The sequence below is a fragment of the Eumetopias jubatus genome, unplaced genomic scaffold (assembly GCF_037043125.1).
Source record: "Eumetopias jubatus isolate StellerSeaLion01/CBP00866 unplaced genomic scaffold, mEumJub1_p1.0 scaffold_2, whole genome shotgun sequence".
Lineage (NCBI taxonomy): Eukaryota > Metazoa > Chordata > Mammalia > Carnivora > Otariidae > Eumetopias > Eumetopias jubatus.
Window position 1 is genome coordinate 57,895,691 of NW_028274808.1, and position 12,261 is coordinate 57,907,951.

The window sequence follows — 12,261 nt, forward strand, 5'->3', positions numbered from 1 at the left end:
AGCAATTGGATTTCATCTGCTAATAGAGAGCATTTCCTTCTCTTTACAATCCTGAACTCACTAACTTTATAAATATTTAATATGTTTAAATTAGAGGCAGGAGGGTAGGAGGTAATTCCAGTAATAGTTAGCTTTCAGATTTTGAAAATGAACAAGAGGCTCTATATGCAGTGAAAATAGAAAAAGAAAAAAAAAAGAATCTTTGTAAGGTGGAGGCATCTCTTTTCACACTGAGTAGTTTCTCAAACTTTGCCATAATAGTTCTGCTTCTGTCTTAGGGAATATGTCTTCTATGAGATTTAGAATGCTTTGATTCCAAGGACTCTTCCCATTTATCTCCAGGGACACCCGAATTATTTAAGACTTTCATTTAAAGTTAGCACATAACTTCAACCAAAAACCCAAGACTTTCTCAATAGTTTTAGTTGTTTTACACTGACTGTTGACATATAAACATAACAAAGCTAATTTAGGACTCCAGGGAAATTATAAAAGCATTTGAATTCTAAAAGCATTTTAATAAACATGTTTGTTATTTGAATTTTATTATTTAAACTTCACATTTTCTTAGCCTTCCACTACAAGAGATACACTAATACTAGAAAATACAGATATTCTTTATCATTTACTTTGAAAAGCAGTGAATTAATAATTCCTATTAGGGGACAAGATATTGGTTGATAAACCTTTTTACATTCAGTGCTACGAGAATATGGTTGACAGGCTGTATTTATGATTATATGATGACCATTTTCATTTTTTGCCAAGAAAATAAAACTAAAATCCTTTTTTTATAGAATAATAGGCATAATAATCTATTTAATTTAAGAATTAATTAAAAAAACACTACTAGCTTGTAAGCAGATTTTATTACAGGAAAGTTCTGTGTTTTTTTTTTAATACAGTTGAATCTTTACTTTCAGAAATGATAGTAATCTGTAGAATTAATGCTCTAGACCAATGCTTTTCAAACTTCACACTCAGAAACTTTTTATACTCTTAAAAATCAACAAGGACCTCAAAGAGATTTTAATGTGGTTTCTACCTAGCTACATATTTATCATAATTAAAAATTAAAACTGAGAAATGTACCAATTATTTATTGATTTAATGATTTATTTAAAAATAAGAATAATAAGGCAATTTTATATTAACCTAAATATATGTTTTATTAAGCTTTGTAAGTCTCTTTGATGATTAGATTGATAAAAGCCAACTGCATTCCCATACCTGCTTCTGCATTCAATTTGTTGTGATATCACATATCATGTAGTTTCGGGAATATTACACTGTACATTTTGAACAGATGAGAGTGGAAAAGAAAAATAAAACAATGTGACTTATATACCTTCTTTGAAAAGAGAGACTGTCATTCCTCTTGTATTTCTTTCATGACCTATCTAACATCCACATGCATTTAAATAATAATACAGGCAATTTGAGGTTTTTGCAGCATAGAATGCTTAAATTGGATATTTAAATCATTTTATTCTAAAGATGGTAAAGTTATCTGTGTCAGGAACTTCCTAAAATTTGGGTTAATGCAGCCATATTTCTTCTTTCTACATAATAAACAAATATGTGCATATATGTATAATACACTAATACATAATGTCTCAGATCATGTTGGATAAAGCAAAAATCTCTATGACTTAGAATTCCTGCTTAACCTTCTCTTCCTTCAGGTTGAGCACCAGCATGTCTACTGGGGATTCGATTCATCCTTTATGCTTACATGTTACCTCCTCCAGACGAGTGGCAGCCTTCTTCTATTTGCACTTGTTCAGATCTCTATAGCACTCATCACATTTCTGTATTGATCTTCTCCCTCTCTCTCTTTCTCTCACTCTCTTTCTCTCTTTGTGTATATGTGTTTCTTCTTTGCCTATCAAAGGCAGGTGTCATGAGTATGAAGCTATAGATTTTATTGAATGACTAGGATTCTGGTTTTTTACTATTTTATCAAGTCCTGTTGACTTCTGTATTAGACTCAGAAGAATTGGATTTTTGTCACTTTTCTTTATGCTACCTTTTGTGTTCCATTACCATCTCTTTTACTTTCCAACTTTCTACCAAAATAGAATATAATAGAATATGCTGCCTTTCTGACTTTCTACCAAAATAGAATATAATGCATATGCCCCAAAAGCACATATATTCTTGACCTGCCATTAAACTGTAAATAAAAGCAGAACTTAATAACAGCTATAGAGGCTTTACCCTGGAAAAAGTGGAACGGCTCTAATTAGAGAATAATGTTGAGAAGTACATTACTTTTTGTGCATTCTAGTTAACAAATACAGATGCTGGAATTTTCTAGTGACCTTCAGGATCCGGAATTAGAGATATATTAGACAGTGATTCAGATAATGTAACTGATTACAGGTTAGTAAAATATTAATGAAGAAATTGTTTGGCTTTGCAGTCACTCATTTATATTTGCTTGGCCATACTCTGTGGTCATGCTCTTAGAGGAGAACTGTAGACACTCCCAAACTGACAACTAATTATTGAGTTGAGTTAGAATGTTTTAAAAAATCCATCTAGGGTATAATTTTGATTACTGAAAACTTGTGATATTTTATTTATTTATTTTTTTAAAAGATTTTATTTATTTATTTGAGAGAGAGAGAGAGAGAGAGAAACAGCATGAGAGGGGAGAAGGTCAGAGGGAGAAGCAGGCTCCCTGCTGAGCCGGGAGCCCGATGTGGGTCTCGATCCCAGGACTCCGGGATCATGACCTGAGCCGAAGGCAGTCGCTTAACCAACTGAGCCACCCAGGCGCCCTAAAAAACTTGTGATATTTTAAAATGTTCAGATTTATGTGTAATATTACAAAAAAAGTTTTTGCTAACACAGGTATTGTGCTTTAAGCTACTTACATTTGCATATTATTGTTGATAAAACTAATAACTATAAGACTTTGTTTTAAAAAAATTTACTTTTTGAATTTTGATATAGTTTGTGTTTCCATCTAAGCATTTCACTTTGGAATGAAGAGAATCCTTAACAATTAACTGGGTATGGAGAAATATATCCATTCTTTCCTTGCATTGTTTCACTTGACAATGTTTGAGCGTGCACATGGGTGTGTGTATATGTGTGTGTGTATGAGGAAGAGACCATCATAAAATTATCCTTCCTTTCCATTTATTTTGGGACATCTTACCACCACAAATTAGAGCTGAATCAAAAAGATAATGTCTAGAATAATCTTGGCTACCTTAAAATAAATGTAGAGCTTAGATAGATTTTTAAAATTAGTGACCTAGGCATCTTATTAAACAGATGTCTATAATATTATAAATAATGGAAAAGTCACCTTGTTTTTCTCATTACTTTTAGGGATTATTAAATAAGCTTAATAAAGCTACAGTAAAGAAATAACAGAAGAAAAAGCAAAATAATTATAATCCCTCTTATTTTCACCTAGAAGACCATAGCAAACTTCACGAGACACATAATTTTAAATCCTTCTACAAAAATGTTCATTCTTATAAAAAGATGTCACATGCTAGACTTATCACTGTCATCATATATCACATGTCTTATGAATGAATTCTTATTCATGATTTCTTTTAGGAAAGTGTTTAGGTGTGTTCTTTTGTGAAGTCAAAATTAAGTCAACTCTACTCTTCCATTTTGAGCTTTACCCATTCCTATGTGCCTTCTCTGGCATTCACACTTTCCAGATGTTGCCAGGATTCTGCAATTTTAAAATACTTTTATGATTTCACTTATTCCAACAGTCAAGGCTTCAGGACAAAAACCAGGAAATATTCTAGGTATGTTAAACATTAATGCAGAGGAATAAGTTCTTAGATAATGGTTGGAGGGGCACCTAGGTGGCTGTGTCGTTAAGCCTCAGACTCTTGATTTCAGCTCAGGTTATGATCTCGGGGTCCTGGGATTGAGCCTGCCATGGGGCTCAGTGAAGAACCTGCTCTCCCTCTCCCTCTGCTCCTTCCCCCACTTGCGCGCTCTCTCTAGTAAATAAATAAAATAAATTAAAAAAAAAAAAAGAAAATGTTTGGGAATGCTGGAGAAGTGAAAGTTAAGGGAAGATTGCCAGCATGGCTGATTTAAAGGACACACTGAGACCCCTATTATCTAGAAGGAGTCTATAGCCATCTATAGTTCCTATAGGTATCTGAATGAGGGTGAAAAGCACACACAGAAATACCAATTCTAGTAGCTGTAACTGCTTCTAGACAGTTTCATAACATTACTTGTTAGCCAAAAGTTCAGCAGGAAAAATTTGGTTCTGAGAGTTCAGAGCACCTGGGTGGCTCACTTGGTTAAGCATCTGCCTTCGGCTCATGTCGTGATCCCAGGATCCTAGGTTCAAGCCCAGGGTTGGGCTGTCTGCTCAGCAGGGAGTCTGCTTCTCCCTCTCCCTCTGCCCCTCCCCCTGCTCATGCTCTCTCTCTCTCTCAAATAAATAAATAAAATCTTTAAAAACAAAACAAAACATCATCAAATGAGCCTAACTTGCATTCTAGAATGCTAGCTGTAAAGGAATCTAGAAAATGTAATTCTGAGTTTCCCATTCTAAGTTTTATAGGAGAGGACATAGAAGAGATTGGAAACTGATGTAAAATATTAACCATCATATCAAACACACAGGGGATATTTATTTTTCTACAAATGTCTATTCATTTAAGTCTGATATCATTCTGAATTTAGTTCAAGATGTCTGGATAATTTGAATTTGTTAATGATTCTTTATGTACCATTACCCTTAAGAACATGACCTTCTATGCTGAATGTGGGAACTATAACTTTGCTATCAAATATCAAATATTTTATGTCTTTCAGCTTAGTGGAAAGGAATATCTTAAACTGCTCAAGCAGGAAAAACTTATAGGGCTATAAGAATTTAAAAATAAATAAATTCATTTATTGTATAAAGTTACCAGAATGGAAGAAGTGGAAATTTTGTTTGGATGGTAACTTGAGGTTTAAAAATATAATTTTCAAATTGATAAGATTAGAGAATCAAACCAAAAAGCAAAAGATGAAGGAAATTGAAAAGAATATTATGCACATTCTATTCATCAAATTCAAGTATTTTAAGTTAATTTTATGCTGTTTCATCATGAGTTTGAGGCACTGATTGGGTTTTTAAAAATAATGTGACAGAGAAAAGATCGACTATATCTAACTCACTAGTGTAAATACAACTAAGATAGTATAATATAATTGATGTAAGAAATGCTAAATATATACATATATTTTTACAATATAGCTAAATAGGACATAGATTTTTCTAGTTGCTTTCCAAATGATGGTAATGTTTTAACCTGTTACTTCACTGTATCTGAACTGCTTGAAAAGGTTTTCCATTTTTTAGGTTTTACTATAAAAGTGTTATTAATAGAGATAACATAATTCATGTTTTATAAAATGAAATCTGCAAAGCATTTTGAGACACTTCCTAATCTGACAATCACAAATGCCCTGTGAAACAGGTAGACAGCAATTATTGGCTTGTTTTGCTATAAGACTCAGAGGAGCTTTAAGACTTGCCTAAGCTCGCACTTGGATGAGGGGTAAATCTAAGCCTAAAATTTAGGTCTGCCGAATTGCTAGTGCAATGTTTATAAAAGCTATCATAAATTTAGTAAGACACTGTCTTTCTGGAATGCATACTTAATAAATATTATGTAATTTTAAATGCTTAATGTATTTGATGAATTACATCGGTTCTAACTTCCAGTATAAACAATCTTAATACACTGTTATAAATCAAACATCTAGATTAGACAATTGGCATTGATTTGATTTAACACATGTACTAGATCTATTAACTCTTTCATCAAAACAGTGAGTTGTATGATGTATATGTGCATATGTCTTATGTGTAGTGTACGAACTATGTATGTATAAATATCAGATTACATATATACTACACTCATACATACTTATACTGTAGTATGACATATCTATGTCTCATACTACACACACACACACACACACACACACACACACACACACACACATTCCTCAGTCAGAGGGACTACAAAATGATTTCCCTGAGGAAAAAAATGTTTGAGTTGATATCTGAGGAAAGGGTAGGAGTTGCATAGGAGGGAGAGTGGATTTGGGGAGAGTTATCCATTTCATACACTTGCATTAAAAGAAAATAGTTAAGAACAGAAGTGGAAAACTTAATAAATGAAAGGACAGTTGTTATGTAGTAAACAATAGTTCTACTATTTTTCTTTGTGCCTTTGTGGTGGCAGGAAGTAAGAAGCCTGTTGAATGACTTAAACCAAGACTACGAGGTATGTTAAAGGACTGAAAGACTACAGAGATGTGATCAAGAAACAACTGGAATGCAAGGAGGAGAGGCTAAAAGTGCAATATCTTTTCATGACATTGGGCAGGAAAGGAGATGAACTGTGGCATATGACCAGATTTTGTTATTTCTGGTGGTATGCCCTACTTTTGGCCTTTTTGTCACATCTTCATGTACAATTCTGTCTAGTAATCTATGCATTTGTATGTACTACAGATGGAAAATAATACTTTAAAAAGAAGCATTTTGTGTAGGTTCTTTCAACAACCTCTGCTGAAAAGAGAAAGAAAGAGGGGGTATATTCTATCCATATAATTTCTAAATTTTTCTCTAATTCTTCTTATATTATCCAGAGGTAAGAAGTGATTAAATTTTACTGATCATTTTTTAACCAGATTCTTTAAAAAATATCAAGTACCCCAAGTTGATCTTCTGAATACATATGCTATTCTTTTTCTTTTTTTTTTTTTTCTTTTCATGACTGGTTTTATTTTAAAGGCTGAATCATTTGTGATCCTTACATTTCACCTGCATCTGTAATGTCTGGGTTCAACTTAGTAGAATCTGAATTACCAAAATGATATGTATGAATAGCATGTTATTTTTTATTATTCATTTTCCAGCTTTATTGAGATATAATTGCCATATAACATGGTGTAAGTTTAAGGTGTACAACATATTGATTTGATACACTTATATATTATGAAATGATGATAGCCTTAGCATTAGCTAACACCTCTATCACCTCATGTAATTACCCTGTTTTTTGTGGTGAGAACATTTAAGATCTAATCTCTTAGCAACTTGCAAGTATATAATACAGTTATTGTTAATTATAGTCACCATGCTATACATTAGATTCCCCAAATGTATTCATCTTATAGCCAAAAAATGATACCCTTTGACTAACATTTCACTTTTTTTGTTCTTGAATAACAAATTATTTTTAATAAAATAGATTATTCATGTATTACTTTAAAATGATCATATGAGAATATATGTCATAAAGCCTTTGCAACTGCAAAACTCCACAATCTTCCTGGAGTTTAAAAGTGCTTTGAATATGCCACTCATTTTAAACATACTTATTCTCTATTTGTCACTTTCTTTCTATTTATTTTGTTTATTTGCCCTGTATTTGAATAGATTATTATTTAATATACTATTGTGAATTATCTTTCAGTTTCCTTTTATTTTCAATCTTTTACTGGTGGGTTTTGAAGACAGTAGCCACTATGTATTTTACATGTTTATTGCAGTTTGACATGCACTATCTGAGAGTGATTATTATAATAATCACTTTTAGGGGTGCCTGGGTGGTTTGGTCGGTGAAGTGTCTGACTTCATTATTGCTCAGGTTATGATCTCAGGGTCGTGAGATCTAGCCCTGTGAAGGGCTATATGCTGGGTGTGGAGACTACTTAGGATTCTCTCTCCCTCTCCCTCTCCCCCCTCAACCCCACTTGGCTCTCTCTCTCTCTTAAAAAAAAAAAAAAAAAAACCCACATTTATATGAACACTGCTAATTTTCATACAAAATATTCTATACAGATCTATAGTTCTTAGTCTATATGAATGTATTCATTCATGGAAGTGGCTGCCAACAACAATAAAATAATATCAATTATAACAATGTTGCCATAGTAAACTAGACAATGTGGTATAGGCAAAAGGAAAGGCAATAGGACCAAAACAACAAATAATGTCCAGAAACAGACCTCCACATATATGGTTACCTGATTTATGACAAAGGAGTCAATGCAGCAAATGGTACTTGTATCTATGAGATAGATGGAAAAATGAATATTGAGCCCTACCTCATGCCATATACGAAGGTAAATACAGATGGATTATAAATATTAAATAAAATGAATATTAAAACAATTTTTAAAAGATATATAACATCTTTATTTTGGAAAAGTAATAATTTCTTAAAACGTCACTGAAATCATTAACCATAGAGAAAAAAAAGTTAAATTAGACTCTATAAAAATTATTTGTATCATCAAAAGATATTAAGAGATATCATTAAGGCAAGTTCAGAGTAGGATAAAATGTTATCAATGTATATGTGCCACAAGATTTGTATCCAGACTGTATAAAGAATATCAAAAAATCAATAACATAAGGGCAGACTAGCAAATAGGAAATTTGATAACTGCATTTTCCAAAAAGAATATCCAAATGGCTGATAAATATCTGAAAGATTACTTTGTTAGTCTTCAAGGAGATGTAAATTGAGCCTACTAAGCAACTATTAGAATAGAAGAAAAAAAATACCAAATGTTGTCAAAGATAAAAGAACAATTTGTTCTCTCATCCATTTCTAGTGTGGCTGTAATTTATATAACCACTAGGAAAGCTACTCAATGTATATACTTATACTGAGCATATGTCTACACTATGATCTTAGAATCCCATTCCAATGTATACATTCAAAAGAAATGTACACATCTTCACCAAAAGATATTGGCAAGACTATTCTAGGAGTTTTAATCTCAATAGCTCCAAACTGGAAATTACCAAAATGCCCATCAATATAAAATAGTTGCATGGAAATAAAGTGTTGTAAATTCACATATTGGAATAATATATAGAAATGAGAATGAACAGACTATAACTAAATGATTCAATATCAACAATATTATCTGGTAAGATTTGTTTTTATAAATTTATTTTACATTCAAAAACTAAAATGTGGTGTTGGAAGTCAGGCTAAGGATTACATTTGGGTGTAGGGGGCTAGTGACTGGAAGGAAGAGCCAGATGGAGTCAGGTTTGGCTGATATTCTGTTTCTTAATCCAGTTGTTGGTTACTAGAGTTTGTTCAGTTTGTGAAAATTCATCAAGCTATACACTTATGGTTTGTTTGATATTTTTTCTGCCCTTTTTTCTTTTTTTTTGCATTTTTTTCTGAATCACTAAATTCTACACCTGAAACTAATATTATACTGTATGTTAACTAACTGGAATTTAAATAAAAATTTGGAGAAAGAAAAAAATAATAATAAAAGGTCATTCTGATACATCAATAAAAGTTTTAAACAGAAATGTAAATTTTAATGTCTTTTACTGGAAATTCACTCTCCAGTTAAAGACAGCGTTGTTTATTCTTCACTGTCTAATTTCTGTCTGCTTCACATGTTTGTAATTGTAGCCAGAGCCCTGATGTCTTTGAATTTTTATCCTGTACTAGAATCTAGAATGTGTATAAACTGCTCATCTCACTCAAAATATTTCCCAAAGAATTAAATTCTTCAATATTTTCAAGAGTAGGAGTTGACAGGATGGAGTAGTTTTCTGACCTAGTCTCTCTGTGGTTGTCAAAACAATTGTCTGATACTTGTTTTGTTTCCCACAATCACATTTACAAAACTCTATGGAACTATCAAGCAAAGTATTAATGAGTTGGTATGAAAGACAATAGATTTTTAAAATATTGAAAACAAACATTTTTAATTTACATTAGATGTTGTATGAATGTGTATTATGATTTATGATTGCCATTCTTAATCCAACATAAAGAGAGTGTTCAGAGTGCCTGGGTGGCTCAGGTGTTAAGCGTCTGCCTTCAGCTCAGGTCATGATCCCAGGGTCCTGGGATCCAGCCCCGCATCAGGCTCCCTGCTTGACTGGAAGCCTGCTTCTCCCTCTCCCACTCCCCCTGCTTTTGTTCCTGCTCTCACTATCTCTGTCTCTGTCAAATAAATAAATAAAATCTTTAAAAAAAAAAAAAGACTGCTGACATATGCTTTTATGTAACATTCTTTACTAATATATTTCTAAGGACTGCCCATTCTCTTTTTTTGCAGATCTTGATGGTTTAAACTCAATTTTCAATCAAATAAAAAAAAGTCTTCTGTCTTTTTAAAAAGTGATTGCCTTTTTTTATTACTTGCTGAATGTCTATGGTTTAATGGGAACAGGATCCATATTTTATTTCTCTATAAACTAGTAAATATAGCAAATATTCTTCATATTTTTTAAGTTACCTTTAAATCACATGGTTCTTAATGTCAGTTGACATGTAAGTGAGTAAAAAGGTTGACATTCAATTAACACAGGCTTTTACAGGCTTAATGAGCAGTAATAAACTTAAATCCCTTCTTTGGCACTTTAAAGAAAGTGTAATAACAAGTAGAATGAACTAGAGGGAATGTTGCTCAATTGATTCATAATAAATTCTTGCTAAATTATTTGTTTTCAGACAGGAGGAATTTGCTTTGCAATGAAAGCCATAGGTTATTTAAACATTTCTGTCTGTTGTAAAGCCAAATAATAAAATACAAATCCTTCTACAATATAAGAAAATCACAGGGCTTTCTATTTCATTTGATTTTATTTTTAGGCATTCAATTTGTAGCTGTTTCTTGATTCCCCTTTATTATTTTTTCTACTAGTCTATAATTCTATGTTGTCAAGGTAACATCAGAGATTTTTATAAAATGTAACATTAAAGTTTTAATTAGCAAGTAAAACTTTTCCATACAAATGTAATGTCTCAAATTCCACCCCTATTAAAAAATATGTTTGCAAATGATAACATGATGGAGTTTTTTGCTAGTACGGATTGATAAAAGTTATTGAAAGTGATTCCAATATAGCAATATTTAATTCAGCTTCCATGTGTATAATGTAACATTTTGAATTGATAATAGCCAATTACACACATTCCATAGACAAGTGACTCTGAAAGCTGTCTAGTGTATTGCAGCATGACTAAAGTTTTCACAATTGATTTATTATCTGATATGATTGTGCTAATTTTCTGAGAGAGATGTTTCCTCTAAAAACTGAGTTTTCATCATTTTTATTATCATCCCATGTTAAAAAATGGTATCTTGCATATATATTGCAGGAAAAAAAATGGATTCTTGACTTCTGATGCAAAACGTGCACAGAAAATTCATGAACTATTGACACTTTTCTGAAAATTACATTTTTCTTCACTTTGAGAAGTTGGAGAATTATGCTGCAAAAGGCATTCCTAACAAGGCAAATATACTTTCCAACCTTCCTATAAGATGATATTCTAACTCATTTCTAAAGATACTGAAAGAAAGACAAAAACAAAATAATTCCTCATGTAAACCTAGTTTATATTTATTTAGCATCATAAAAATTGGTTTTGGTAAATAAAATACAGTGTTATGCAATTTTTCACCCAAAAAGTCCTTGTTCAAAAGTACAAGCATTTTACTTATAGGCACTTTGAAACAATCATATTATAACTAAATTGAGTACAAATGATATCCTCATTATCATCACCTATTTCATTGCTATTCAAATGAAGTAAATGCCCATTAAGTGTTTTAATAAAAAAAAAAAAACCTGGTATTCCTATCTCACATGTAGCAAATTAATTACATGCATATTGTAGCTCAAAATGAGAAAATAAAGCAATAACACTTATGAAATAAAATATAGAATATTATCTCGAACTTGGAGTAGGAAATTTTTTCTCAAAAGATATCAAAAACATTATAAGGAAAAGAAAAATTGATGAATTGGATTGTATTAAAATGAAGAATTTCTCTTCATCAAAAGATATATGAAAATGAAGAGGTGAGGGCGTCTGGGTGGTTCAGTAGGTTAAGCAGCTGCCTTTGGCTCAGGTCGTGATCCCGGGGTCCCGCTCAGTGAGAAGTCTGCTTCTTCTCCCTCTGCCCTGCCCCCCTGTCGTGCTCGTTCTCTCTCTCTCTCTCTCTCAAAAATAAATAAAATCTTTAAAAAAATGAAGAGGTGAAACATGCTGGGAAAAGGGAGTAGTCTCTCTGGAGAGAAAGGAGTAGTTTGTAGAGATAGAGATATCAAGTACTCATGTAATACGCAGAATATCAGATTATGATAGACAAACAGTCCAATTTAAAATGGACAGAATATGGGGCTGGCTGACAGCTTTCACTTTATGGTTGTCTCAGCACTATCACATAGACTCTAGGGTTCTCCTGCTAACCATA